Source organism: Ovis aries, chromosome 1, assembly GCF_016772045.2.
Source record: "Ovis aries strain OAR_USU_Benz2616 breed Rambouillet chromosome 1, ARS-UI_Ramb_v3.0, whole genome shotgun sequence".
In the NCBI taxonomy this organism is placed as follows: Eukaryota; Metazoa; Chordata; class Mammalia; order Artiodactyla; family Bovidae; genus Ovis; species Ovis aries.
This window is the reverse complement of record NC_056054.1, coordinates 211,943,295-211,958,856: the sequence shown is the minus strand read 5'-3', so window position 1 is coordinate 211,958,856 and position 15,562 is coordinate 211,943,295. Positions and strand designations below refer to the sequence as shown.

Sequence of the window (15,562 nt, the reverse complement as noted above, 5' to 3'; positions counted from 1 at the left end):
CTTTCTTACGACATCTTTGAATTTCATAAATATAATGTGCTTTCTTAAGCCCCTCTGCATCTACCTTTGCCTGGATATTTTTTATTCTCTTAGGGTGTACAGCATAGAATACATTTAACATACTCTGTCAAATTAATTCATCCAGTAGAAATTATAAAGGTGTAGTTAATACATTAAAAACTCTTTTTAATTCTTCAATTCTTTATAATATAGCATAAAAATTTGCATAGTATGTGGATTTCTATTTTACACTGACTACTGCTCACATATTTTTTTAAGATCAAGAAAGATGATTTTACAGGATACTCAGATTGCCAAGCATATAATTCAAACAGTCACCATTATTTCTACTTTGTTGATGACAGCAACTTTCATGGCATACAGTGCTTTTTATTATGTAATAACATTTATGAAGAATTATAGTCATTTTAATTACTAGGGAAAGAAAAATATTTCCCATCTCAAACCTCTGCTTCCAACACACTGTGTGTGACATACATTCCCAATTTCAGAGCAGTCATTCATCAATCAACTCCCAATTTATTCTTCTAAAAGGCTCACATGAAAAATTATGCAATACAAGTTGATAAATCAGATGGATCATCTTTAGGAGGTGTTAGCCTGAAAAGTTGAATTAGCCTTGCTTTCTTGGGGTGCCTTGAAATCTCCTTTCCATAGCCTTGTTATTTCCTTTCCATCCCTCCCTCCTCATCTCAGACATACTTGGCATATGAGAACTTATCCAGAGGAAATTCAATCATTTATCTCTTAGTTCATCACTGACTATAGTAAATATATTATTGATTTATTGCTGGTCAAAGACTGTAGAGAATTTTCCAGAAATTTGAGTTAGTAGATCAGTAAGAAAGATCCATCACCAATGGATATATGTGGAATCTAGAAAAATGGAATAGAAAACGTTATTTGCAAAGTGGAAATAGAGACATGGATTTAGAGGAGAAACATATGGATACCAAGGTGGGGTATAGGCGGTGGAATGAATTGGGAGATTGGGATGGACATATATACACTATTGATTCTATGTATAAAATAGATAGCTAATGAGAACCTACTATATAGCTCAGGGAACTCAGTGCTCTGTAGTGACCTAAATAGAAAGGAAATCCCAAAAAGAGGTGATATATGCATACAGATATCTGATTCACTTTACTGTACGGCATAAACTAACACAACATTGTTAAGCAACTATACTCCAATAAAAACTAAAAAGAAAGATCCATTACCAAACTGATTTGGAATTATTGGTATTCTATTATTGATGTTGAATTATGGCTAAAAAGAAAAAAAAAAGGAGAAAGCAAAACTAAGGAAGAATGCATTCATTACTTTAAAAAAGTTTTATTGAACTGATCACTTGGAATAACATTTAAAGTGTTACATAGGATTATATTCTTGGAGAAAACTCAGTTTTTTTCTTCAGTCCACAGTCACTTGTATATTACATAAATCTTTATACTCAGTAATAGTCAGGAACCTAAGCAATCTATCATATTTGATCAAGCCAAGCATAAATCATTTATTCATGATTTACTATTCCTCACTTGATTCATTGATTCATCTCCAGACAAGACAAGGTCAGTATGAAAAAAAAAAAAAAAAAAGATTGAGTTCCTTGCCCTTAGGAGAGAACAGCTTAACCAACAAATTTATCTTTACATCTGACCTCATGAATCTTGACACTGGGAGTACCGTAAGATTGGGGAAAAAAAAAAAACAAACCCTTATAGATGGCCCTTCAAATGCAAATGTACATGTAAGAGTGAAAATAGTGGAAAGATCAACAACTAAAGTATGATGAGTGTCACAGCTATAACTGGTCCTCACCACAAGACAATCTGGTTCACCTAACATGCACTTACCTAATTTGATTGGTACTTATATTCAATATTTTTCTACTTTAATTCATATTTTCCCAGTTTTACTTCCCAATTCCCTTTCTGTGGCACCCTAATTTTTCACATATACCTTTAGCTCATTCAAGTCACAGTGTTTAGCTATGAATTAGACAAGCTGAGGGATGGAAAATTACAGTACCTTTCAAACCTCTTGATATAATGCTGCAACAACCTATAATCATATAGACTGCAAAAATAGGCTTCTAAACCTAACTTCTAAGTTCAAGGCAGTCTTTGGCTTTCTGAATTCTTCCTCTGGCTTCTACCCCACCCTACCATCTGCACATATTTCCAACACACAGAAATGTAAACAGAGTGGCTTTGTACCTTGTTTTAGCTTGATTTGCCATAACAAGCCATAAACTGGTTGGCTTAAACAATAGATATTCATTTCTCATGGTTCTGGGTAGTCTAAGATCAAAGGGTTAGGCAGGTGTTAGCTCTTTTACTGGCCTAGAGAGCACCACCTTCTTCATGAGTTTGTACCCACTTTGCAGAGAAACAGGAGCTCTGGTCTCTCTTATAAAGCCACTCATCCTATCTTGGGGGCCACAATCTCATCTAAACCCAATTATCTGTCAAAGACCTCACTGCCAAACCCCATCAAATTGATGGTTAGAGTGTTGACGTATCATTTGTCGCGTTCAATTTGTAGCATACACTGAAAGCATACAGTGCGTGCATGCTAAGTCACTCCAGTCGCGTCTGATTTTTGTGACCCTATGGACTGTAGCCCTCTGTCCACAGGATTTTCCAGGCAAAAATACTGGAGTGGGTTGCCATGCCCTCCTTCAGGGGATCTTCCCAACCTGGGGATTGAACTCTTATCTCTTATGTCTCCTGTGTGGGCAAGCAGGTTCTTTACCACTAGCGCCACCATATGGGAAAGCCCCATATGGTACATGTGCTGTATTAAATGTAGAAAGTGTTTTTAAAAATAAAACTGATAATTATTTTTCTGTTAAAAAAGATACCTAGATGGCTGAATTGAATCTTCATAGAAGTTTGGATAATTCCCAGATTTCTTAGAGTAAGAGTATGAGATACTTTTACTACTTGACCCTAATTTTCTTGGTTTCTGCACTCCTCTCCTCCCTGGACTCTACTCTCTAGCCATAATGCATTTCATTAGCTTTCAGTCAAAATGTCTGATTCTTTAAATGGCTTTTCATATACTTGTTCCCTCTGCTTGAGATGCCATGGGTCAACTCTTACTTATCCTTCAAGATTAAGTTTCACTAACATCTTTCATGACGTCTCCTTTTCCCCAAAAAGTTAATGATTCTTTTTTCTACTTCCCTCTCATTTTGTTTGCACTTCTATCACAACATCAAAACTATGAGGTTGTTTAATTGCTGTTTGCATATCTATTTCTCTTATTAGACTGTGACACACTTGGAGATGGGGTAATTTATAACAGATCTTTTAGTTCAGCAAACCCAGATTGGTGCCTGATCCACATTAAGACTCAGTATATGAAGAATGAATGAATGGATCATTAACTTAGGTCACACAGAAAAGTATGAGATCAGTTGTTTCTCAAGTACTCCTTGGACTATAAAAACTTGCCCTTTGTTTCACACAATCACCTCTTTCTAATCTGTTCAGGTTGCCTGTGGTTTTGCTGCTTCTTAGTTATACCCTCCCTTGCTGCCTGCTGCAAGAGATCTGGGTGTTCTAATCCCTACATCACTCAAGCAGTGTTTCCCAAATTTGCTTAACTGTAAAGCTCAGTGAGGATACTTGTTACAAATACAAATTCCTGATTTCAATCTCAGAATATTAAATAGAAGCTGCAGGGTGTTGAGTTTACCAATCTGCATTTTAAAACACATCCCCCAGATGATTCTGAAGAAGACAACCGTGAACAGAGGGTAAGCTCTGTTTTCAAACAACTGTTTCCTCCAGTGGCCACTTGTCTTAGCTTAGGACTTCATTAAACAGTAGTTCAGCTTCCTCAGAACTAGAAAGAAGACTCTCTATTGAATGTCCTTCCTGAAGCTGATTCCTTAGGCTTTCAGGAAAACGGGAAACCCCTTTAATGGACTCCCGAAATCTCCATACTACCTTCTCCATGCAAAATTCACTACAGAAACTTCAGCCTGCTGACTCTATTCTTAGATGCTCACTGAGTTTCACAGGTGTTGCCACAGCTGCTGCTGCTACCCCCTAGAACAGTTTTGTGGATTGCAGTCTGCAAACTGGTTCTGATGAGTTGTGACGGCTCATGCTCTGTGGGTTTACCTTTAATCAAATTAGACCCTGAGGATGTAAGGATTCCCTGTAGAACGTACAGATTGGGTGTCACTGAGGGTTAAAAATGAGAATGAAGACTAAGTACTCACGTAGAGGCTGGCTCAGGGTAAGCACTCTATAAATATTACCACTTCCTAATATTTCTGTTGTCAGATGGACTGCATAAATTCTTTTGATCCTGACCCAAGAAGACCTATACTCTCTTTCTCTCTGTCTATATATATATTTAAATTTAATCACTGGAAATATAAAAGTATATTAATCTGCTAAACTAATTCCACTACTTCAATTATTTTTGATTAATTATAAACTTTCAGAAACATTTTTTCATAGAATGCCAAAACTCAATGTATTTGAGTAATAGAGTCAACGTATTTAATTCACAACATTCAGATTGCAGAGGCCATAAACTTGCTTTGTTGACTCAAAAAGCATAAGAGTATTTTAAAGCCTTCTTGAATACTAAGTATTACTGCTTGTATTAGTTAACTATTACTGGGTAAGAAGTCACTCCAAAACTTAGTGGCTTAAAACAACTACCACTCATTATTTCTCATGAATTTGTGAGCTGGCTAAGTGCTCTGAACTTGCCTGATCTATTCTGGACTCACTTACATATTTGTGGTTAGGTGGAAGGGTGCTGGGGGATAGTCTAGCTGTTCTTTTGTTGCCTCAGATTTGTTCAAATGATTATCACCCCATCCAAGGGAGAAAAGATAGGTGCAAATTCTCTTGACTAAGGTTTGGTTAAGATTAATGACTTAATTAAAATGACTAGTGAGTTGACTAAAATGGCTAATGAATGTTATTTTTGCCACATTTTTATGGATCAGAAAAAACATATAAGTTAATCCTTGATCTAAGGGATGTGAAATAGACTTCATCTTTTGATGGAAGTTGCTGAAAAGTTTTATTTTAAAGCACATAGAGAGACTACTATTGGAATAGTTAATGCAATCAGTCTGCCACATTAATCATGCAGCAAAATATTTCATTTTGAGAGTCTTATTAAATTTCAATTTAAAAAAGGCAGATTCTGAGCTATGGTCAAAATCATGCCCCTGATTCCATTATCACCCAGAAAGCCATAGGAAGTCACAAAACTATCAAAGGATCATTTGCCTGTCTTTAAAATAGTGATAGCATGAACCTCATGTAGTTATCATGACTACATGACCCTTATATAAAATATCATAACAATAAACATCTAGCAGGGTGACTGGAAAAAGGCAAATACAAAGATATTTTGAGTTAAGTTAAAATAATGAATTGTTTTTAATTCGCTTTAATTTATTAACTAGAATCTCAATTTTTTTCTTTGCTTTCCTTCATGTATCATCTTTATATCAGATTTTTATAATATTAACATAAATTTTATAACTTTAACATTATTGCTAAAGAAAGTAGTCTTTAGTAGCTTTAGTTGAACTAAAGTAGCTTTAGTTCAACTCACAGGCTTTTAACCATACCAAAGATCCTCACTGAATACATATTCTTTAATTGAGGTAATAGCAATTTATATTATATGAGTTTCATGTGTACACATCATACCTCTTAATCTGTATACCCTACAGTGTAAATAATTTTTGTCTCCTCTGAGTCTCATGTCAAACTCCCAAGATCCAAAATTCTATGATAGAGCATCTGATGGACTGAGCCTAGGTCACATAGCCCCACCACAAGTATTAGAAAACTAAAAGAGACTCTCTGCCCCATCTGTCTTACACTGTGGAAAGAAGGGCCTTGACATTAAACTTTCTTGAGGTCCAATCAAATAAGAAGGATGTTTGGATGCTAGGAAAACCAAAACAAATGCTCACTGCAATCTACTCCCTTAGTTGTTCAATATCCACAGTTCTCTTTTTCTCATATTGTATTTCAAAAAAGAATTCTGGAGTTTAGTATAGGGCAATTTTGTCTTATGTATACTTACTCTCTTGACAAAGGAGGCACCCAACAGTACAGCTCTGATTAATATCCATTATTCTCTCAATCTTTTGTGATTCTCATCTCAATATTCTGAAACCTGTGGAGGAGAAACAAAATTGTAACCACCAACCTCCCAGGGGTAGGTATTCTGTTGGTTCACACTTGGTGATCAATAATTTGTACACCTATGGCTGATTCATGTTGATGTTTGACAGAAAACAACAAAATTCTGTAAAGCAATTATCCTCCAATTTTAAAAATTAATTATTAAAAAAATTTTCTCAAAAAGATTTAGATATTTCCCATTTCCCAGTATAGTACAGTTCCCTTGTAAATAGTTACTGATCTCTGAGAAAAGATGAGAGAAATATTCACCAAGCATTTATTTGATGTGATTTCAGAATGTTTCCCAATGAGTCTGGCTCCCTCAAAGTGTAGTAGACTCGGGGCTTGACAACACTTTCAGATATGAGAATTGGGATGAATGGCTGCAACAGTGTAACATTATGATTCCATTAGCTTCTCTCATATAGCTTTTCTTAAACAACAACAACAACAACAACAACAACTGCTAGCTGTTTACCAAAATAGGCATCCTTTTCTCCCCTGGACCACAGCAAGTTTATACTTTTGCTCCCTGCAACTGCATGTGACCACATGACAGAATTCTAGTCAACTGAACGTTACTTTAAATGCTGTCTACCAGTTCTAGATCTGGCTCATAAAAACCTCTCGCTCCTTCATATTCTTTTCCCTTCCAGAGTATCCCAGGATCCCCCATGGAAGCTGCATGTTGAGGCTGGCAGAGGCAACATCATCCTGGGTTAGTGAACAGCTCTGTAGTATCTATGTCCTCCTTCCTCATCCTCTATCCATTTATAATTGTTATTTGGGAAAGAAATAAATTTTTTGAGTGTTGAGGATTATATATTTGTGCATATACTTGGTGTGAGTGTGTGTTTGTACTTGGTACAAACACAAGTCTGTCCTACCCTAAGTAAAACAAGCTTTAGTATACTGCACATATATTGTGATTCTATGAAACCCTATAACCAGTTAGCAACTATCAAAAATCTATGAAAATTTTAAATTTCACAAATACTTTTATCATATCATCATAACATGCTCCTTTGCCTCAGATTCCTATCAGGAAGCTCATTTCAACTTTATATTCTCCTATGAATATATTATGTTTACAAAAAAACTAAAGTGAAAAACAGAATGAAAAATGGCTATCAAAGTACTTTTCAAAGCTTTGGCATGCCCCTCATCACCTTTTATGGACTTTCATGGGGTATATAGTAAAAACAAACAAAACAAAAGAGTAGGTCACAAATGATAAATATTCTCTAGCATTTCTAAATATAGAAACTTTGAATTTCATTATAGCAAGAAGAATATCTTAATTCAAGAAAGATATCTTATTTCAACTTCATTTGGTATGTATTTTCATTGAGTTCAGGTTTTGGTCAGCAAGCTATATGATTAAATATTTCCAGCTGTTAGAACTAGCAATAATTATTTCAGAACATTGAATGTCTTATCATGTCTATAAAATAGATAAAAGTTAAAAGTTAAAAAGCTAGAAATAATAAAATGTAAGAGATAAGCAATGAAGATTTTTTTTTTAAGAAATAACTTATTTAGATTAAGGACTTACAGCATCTATAAGCAAGGAAAAAGAGTCACAACCAAGGGAAGAAGGACTCAGATAGCAATGGGGGGGGGGGGTCCCTGTGGGCTTGGGGGTCAGGATGAACAGGGTACTCTGAATCTTTCCTATTTTGGCCCAACACCAGTTCTTAGATTTCTGCTTTACTCTAATCAAAGCTCTAATTTTCCCAAAAGAGATCTGATGATTAACTGAAATCAATGGATGTTACAATTTGGCAAACTATAGATTCAAATTTTGCATTTGATTCTTGGCTCCTGCAGGCCTGCAACTATAGCTGTAATATGATCATAGAAAATATGGGGATTTAGAATATGCATTAAGAATTCAGGATTTTTGAGCTTGCCATTCTCTTTTTTAAGCTGCCCATTGTCCTAAAAAATAGTCAATGGACTCCATCGTTCTTGAATTCTATTTTTGCTGTTCCAAAGCAGAAGCAACTCAGTATTTAACAGCTTTATTTTCAAAGGGCAATTTATTTGGGGAGTATACAGTTAATAATTTAATTAGAAAATCCATCCTTTCAAGTTATAGTCTGCAAGAATTATGTTCCTGAAACCCAGAAGGATTATGTTTATTTTTAGGCCCAAATAGGCAAGATAACTAATTTCAAATTCTTTGAACATTCATTACCTCTCCTGTACTTAATAGTACCATTCAGTGTTTTTGTTTCTAAACAACAGAAACATCTCTGGTTAACCTGCTCAGAGAGTAAATTATTCTAGCGACTATGGGCTGGGAACCCTAACCCTAACCCTAGCCCTAGCCCTAACCCTAACCCCTAACCCTAGCCCTAACCTTAACCCTAACCAGTTTTCAGAATGGGCAGAGAAAATAGGAGAAAAGCACAGCCTAGGTAAACTCTTAGGCCTGTCTTATTAGGCCTGCCGGGCCTGTCTGACCTGTTTTTGGCATCAATACCACTAGACATTGCCTGAGTTCCTAAACTTCTCCATTGAAATCTGCTCAAGAATGATATTGCTGTACCCTGCTCTTCCATGCAGATGCTTTAAGTATTTTGATTACTCCTTGTATGATGTAATACTCCCAGATGATAAGACATTTGGAGGAGGAGAAGTGCTGAATTATAAGTATGCACTACAGTAATTGAGTAATGAAAGAGTAATTAGGCCTTAGAAGTTTTTAATCCTTCTTATATCATTTTGTCTAACTGATACAAAATGCTCCGATCGTAAGTGAAAATTCTGGTCAAATTATTCCAAATGTGATTGTCAGGAACCAAACAAGTTTACAGGAACTCTCACTTGACCTATGCCCTAGTTTTTCCCCCATTGTCAAGTAGTTATTTATTTATTCAATTTTTATTTTATATTGGAGCAGACTTGAGTAACACTGTTGTGTTAGTTTCTGGTATGCGGCAAAGTGATTCAATTATAAATACACATGTATATTTTCTTTTTCATATTCTTTTCCCATTACAGTTATCAAAAAATATGGAACAGAATTCCCTATGCTATACAGCAGGTCACTGTTGGTTATCTATTTTAAATAAAGCAGTGTGTACATGTTAGGTGGCTATTCAAGTCTTGAACCGGACATCAGTCATATTTACTGGAAGCAGGATCACTGTTCATTTAAAGATCAAGGTCATGCCTTCTTCTCCCTGTCTCTTCTCTTCACGGGTTCACAGTTCCTTGTGTATGCTCATCATTGCTTTAGGGTTTAGCTAAAATGATAATAATCTCAAAATCTAATATAAGGATTAAGAGAGAGGCCTCATTTTAGTAAGCCTCCACTACAGCACTCTTGCCTGGAAAATCCCATGGATGAAAGACCCTGATAGGCTACAGTCCATGGGGTCGCAAAAAGTCAGACAAGATTGAGTGACTTGACTTTCTCCTAATCTATATTCTCCTTCCTAAATTTACCTGAGCTCAGGATTGGGAGGTATTAAGCTATTTTGACCCTGGGTAAAATGGTATCTTTGCCCTGTGTTTTCTGCATGTAGGTAATTCCTATGGAAATTCAATGGGGATATGGAGTGATGGTCTAAACAGAATTTGGGAATTCCTTGATCCTCTCACCAAATAATATCATCAAATCATCACTTAACCACTGAAAATTTGCTTTACTAATCAATGGCTTTCATCTGGAATTCTAGCATAATGCAGAGGGAGTCTTACTTTAAGAAACTCATACTTAGACCTCTTGATTCCCTTACAGTTTGTCAGTGGCTGAAAGAACTAACAGTATGGTCTTAAGCAAAATGATATTTTGAGATAGTTATAGACTCACCTGCAATTTTAAGAAATAATACAAAGAATTTCCATGTACCTTTTCCCCAGTTTCCCAAAAATAACATTTTTATTTTTTTATTGAAGGATAATTATTTTACAGAATTTTGTTGTTTTCTGTCAAACCTCAAAGTGAATTAGCCATAGGTATACATATATCCCCTCCCTTTTGAGCCTAAAAATATGGAACACTTCACGAATTTGCATGTCATCCTTGTGCAGGGGCCACGCTAATCTTCTCTGTATCATTCTAATTTTAGTATATGTGCTACCGAAGTGAGCACCAACAATAACATTCTTAAAACTACAGTTTACACTTGAACAACCCAAGAGAACTAGAGCTGCCCACCACCTGCAGAGTCAAAATTCCATGTATGAATTTAGAGTTGGCCCTCCTTATCTGAGGTTCTGTACCCCAGGATTCAACCAACCATGGATATATACTAAATATTTATTGAATAAATCTACATACAAGTGGAACCATGCAGTTCAAATTCATACAGAACAATACCACAATCAAGATACTGACATTGAATTGTCAAGGTACAGAATTTTCCATCATTACAAGGATCTTCCATATTGTCATTTATACTTTCTTCAGGTCTTAAATTTTGTTAACCTGTTAACAAATAATAATAATAACAAATAATAATCTGTTTATTATTTCTACAATTTTAATCATTTTAAAAGCATTATATAAATTGCATCATATCATATATAACCTATATATAGGGACTTCTTTTTTTAACTCAGTGTATTACTCAGTGTGGAGATTTGTACAAGTTGTTATATGTACCAATAGTTCATTGCCTTTTATTGCTGAGCTAGATTATGTGGCTTGAATGTTCTAGAATTTGTTTAACCATTCACCAGTTGAAGCACATCTGTGTTTTACTAATCTTGGCCTTGTATAAATACAGCTGCTGTAAATATTTATGTACAGATTTTGTGTAAACATAAGTTTTCATATCTCTGGAGTAAAGGCACAGAAGTGAAATTGCTGGGTTGGATGGTAGTTGAATGTTTAATTTATTAAGAAACTGCTGAATTGTTTTCCAGAGTGGCTGTAAAATTTTTTACTCCCACCAGAAATGTATGAGTGATCTAGTTTCTCGGTATCCTTGCTTTGGGTTCATTTTGCCTTTCATTTTTAGGTTTTCGAGGAAGGGCTTAATTATCAGTCTGAGACTCTTTGTCCTCTCTAATACATGCATTTAGTGCTATAAATCTCCCTCTCAGCACAGTTTTATCTGTATTATAAACATACTTATATGTTCTATTTTTTAACTGTCTAGTCACTGATTTTTAATTATATTTTAAGTTTCTAAAATTTATATTTGGATTTTCATATCTTCTATTTAATGGTTAAAACTTTCTAGTTCTTTGCTGAGACTTTCTATATTTGCATTTGTTTGTATTCTGTCCATAACTGCTTATAGAAGCATTTTTATGATGGTTGCTTCAAGATCTTTATAATTCTAACATTACTTTTACCATGTTGTTAATGTCCATTGATAATCTGTTTTGATTCAAGTGGAGCCCAAAAAGGGTATAAGTTCAGTTCAATCACTCAGTCATGTCTGACTCTTTGCAACCCCATGGACTGCAGCACACCCGGCCTCCCTGTCCATCACCAACTCTCGAAGCCTACTCAACTCATGTCCATTGAGTTGGTGATGCCATCCAACCACCTTATACTCTGTCATCCCCTTCACCTCCTGCACTCAATCTTTCGCAGCATCAGGGTCTTTTCAAATGAGTCAGCTCTTCGCATCAGGTGACCAAAATATTGAAGATTCAACTTCAGCATCAGTCCTTCCAATGAACACATAGGACTGATCTCCTTTAGGATGGATTGGTTGGATATCCTTGAAGTCCAAGGGACTCTCAAGAGTCTTCTCCAACACCACATTTCAAAAGCAATGATTCTTTAGTGCTCAGCTTTCTTTATAGACCAATTCCTTTCAAGTTATAGTCTGTAAGAATTATATTCCTGAAACCCAGCAGGAATATGTTTATTTTCAGGCCCAAATAGGCAAGATAACTAATTTCAAATTCTTTGAATATTCATTACCTCTCCTGTACTTAATAGTACCATCCAGTGTTCTTGTTTCTAAACAACAGAAACATCTCTGGTTAACCTGCTCAGAGAGTAGATTATTCTAGTGATTATGGGCTGGGAACCTTAACCCTAACCCCTAACCCTAGCCCTAACCCTAACCCCTAACCCTAGTAAACTCTGGGAGTTGGTGATGGACAGGGAGGCCTGGCGTGCTGCAGTCCATGGGGTCACAAAGAGTCGGACATGACTGAGTGACTAAAGTGAACTGAACTGAACTTGTATAACAGAAATAGATTCACAGACATAGAAATCAAAGTTATGTTATCAAAAAAGATAGTGGAGGGATGGGAAGGGAGAAATTAGGAGTTTGGAATTAGCATATACATGTTACTATATATAAAATAGATAAATAAGTACCTACTATATAGCACATGGAACTATATTCATTATCATATAATAAGCTATAACAGAAAACAATCTGGAAAAGAATATACAAGCACACATTTGATTTACTTTGCCATACTCTTAAAATTAACATGGCACTGAAAATTAACTATACTTAAATTTTTAAAATGCTTAAAAAATAGAGGCACAAGTGTAAGTGTGTCTAAACCAAATTTCAATTTTCAAAGAGTGAAAGCTCAATCCTTTTCAAAATTTTATCAAGGTGTTTCTTCACTATTTAGAGTGGGAGCTGAGTTATACAGTAGTGTATGGGTCTTAAAATTTGACAAGTTAATATACAAATCTCTATCCTGTTACTAACATATGTCTGTGCCTTTGCTTTCAATTAGGGATCCTGTATCTGTGTTGTTGGTTGGATAGACATGCAAAGTATGAGGCATATTATAAGATTCAATCAATGATTATTGTATACTGTCAATGAAAAAATACTCCACTGAGTCTATTTTGTGCCACCTCACAGAAAACTGGGTTCCAAAATACAAAAACCCTTATCTTAAAAAAAGTTTCCCATTCAATAAGAAAGTCATAAAGCATATAAAGAACTATTGCACATGATAGCAAACAATAAATACTATAAGAAAACAGAAAAAAAAAAACATGTTTTAAAAGACAAGAGCATGTAAACACTTTCTTGCTGTTAAGTTTAAGGAGACTTCAGGAAAAATACAACATATGAGTTAGATACTTGAAAATGTTTAAAATTTTGAAATACAGTAATGAAGGAAGCTATTTCCGAGAGAGAAAACAGAATGAGAAGTTATGTACACCAATATTTTTAGGAAACAAGGTTGCATTGAATAGATTCGAATACAAGTAACATGAATTGGCATGCTGATCTATAAAGGGAAAATGGGACCAGGTTATTTCACCTTAATTTGGTAGTTAGGAGGAATATTTTGTGCCTTTGAAGCAGGGCAATATCTTGATGATTCATGATACTTCATCTAAATGTGTCTGTACTATATATTAGAATGGTAAGAAAATGGAGACTGGGAGCTAAATTAATACAAAAAAATTCAATACAGAAGCATAGAATGTGGGATAAAAAAGGACTCTGCAAAGGGTTTGGGGTAAAAAGGATCAAAGTTAATTGTAGTATTAGCCCTAATTTATATGTACAAGCAAACCCACCTTCACAGATATATCTCAAGTCTGTATTTTTAGCACTAACATCTTCTGGACTGTTCTTTCTACATTTCCAAATGTTTTTGAAAATTATTACCTAAGAAAGTGTCTTACCTTTGCAAGCTTTGTTTCAGTGTTCTGTACATCAGATTACTTATTAGTCAATCTCTTATTTTATTCAATAAATAACTAATAATTTCCTTTTTCTAGGTATTTTATTTGGTGCGAAGAAGACAAAGATTAATAATACATAGACCTTGCTCTAAATAATAATATAATCTATTATATATATATATATACATATATATATACACACTCCTAGATTATATTATATATTTTATACACAAAGTATAAATTCCAAAACTGTGTAAGGAGGTTAATCAAAATATTAATTATAAAACAGTGTGAGGGTGTTAATGAATTCTTGCAGATTAGTTGATGACTATATACTGCTTCTCTCTCACTGTAACATAACAAGTCCATAAATAATTTATAGCATAATAATTTTATAATTCCTGTTCTCCAATGATTATTTTACAATGAGATCTTTTTTTCATGTTTATATTTCTTACTGGAAAAACAAACTAACCTACTTTTATAACCTAAGTTATAAAAGTAGTTTTAAAGGGTATGACTTTTCTTATTTCAATAGGTAGTTTTTCTTTTATTAAAGATGTACAATTACATTCTCATTTAATGTTAGAATTGGAGAGAGTTTGAAGGAAAACCAAAGCTTAAGTATAAATAAGATATTTTTTTCCTGAATCACAATACAACACTTATTCCTTTTGTTAATACATTAAACACATACTTATCCAGTCCTTACCCACAAAAAAATTAATTTGAATAAGATGCCTGCTGCATGTATGCATGCGAAGTCACCTCAGTAATGTCTGACTCTGTTGAGGATATAATTAATTTTTGTATATCATGCATTTGAAGTTCCTGGGGTAACACAGTTGTATGATGCTCTCCAGTTGTCATGGGGTAGCCAGAATTCTAAGCTAGATTCTGAGATTCCTATCCTCTCACATATATGCCCTTTAAAATCCCAGAAGAATGAATATGATGATATATCATTCCCCTTATTAGGTTACTGATCAGTTATATCTTTAGTTGGCTTAATCCAAACAGGTCAGCCCTCTAAAAGAAGATGAAGTGACAGAGAGACATTCTTCTGTTGGCATCAAAGATGAAGTAAACTTATATGATAAAGAGAAAGAGGCCACAAGGCAAAAGAACTGAAGGTAGGCGTTCAGAGGCTGAGAGCAGGCCCTAGTTTATAGCTAGCAAGAACAAGCAATAACTTCGGTCAGAACAGTAAGAAAATTAATTTTTCCCTCCCTTAATGAGTTTGCAAGAGAATGCTAAGCCTTAGAATAGATTTCAGGTCTGGACTTCCCAGATGGCGCTAGTGGTAAAGAACCTGCCTACCAAAGCAGGAGACATAAGAGACATGAGTTTGATCTCTGGGTGGGAAAGATTCCCTGGAGGAGGGCATGGCAACCCACTCCAGTACTCTTGTCTGGAGAATCTGATGGACAGAGGCACTTGGTGGGATCCAATCCATAGGGTCAAAAAGAGTCAGACACAATTGAAGTGACTTAGTATGCATGCAGGCACCAACACCTTAATTTCAACCTTGTGAGACCGCAGAAGAAGATCCAGTTAACTCTCAGAGGGACTACAGACCCATGAAAGCTCTAAACTCATAATTTTTGATTTATGTACTAAATTTGTAATAACCTGGTATGCAGTAATAGAAAATACACATACTCAACAGTTACATGTGGAAGAAGAGATAAGAAATTTTTGTCTGATTCATGTTTTCCTCTGGTTTGAAGACAAATTAATGACTCAGTAGAGATGAAATTAAAAGAAG

At 35.0% G+C, this 15,562-nt stretch overlaps 1 non-coding gene across 1 annotated transcript; it reads right to left on the bottom strand.

Moving 5' to 3' along the window:
* Positions 1-10,205: 10,205 nt before the first annotated feature.
* Positions 10,206-10,312, bottom strand: LOC114111050 (U6 spliceosomal RNA). Its single transcript, XR_003587179.1, has one exon. It is a non-coding gene; the product is annotated as a U6 spliceosomal RNA (small nuclear RNA).
* Between the last annotated feature and the right edge of the window lie 5,250 nt (positions 10,313-15,562).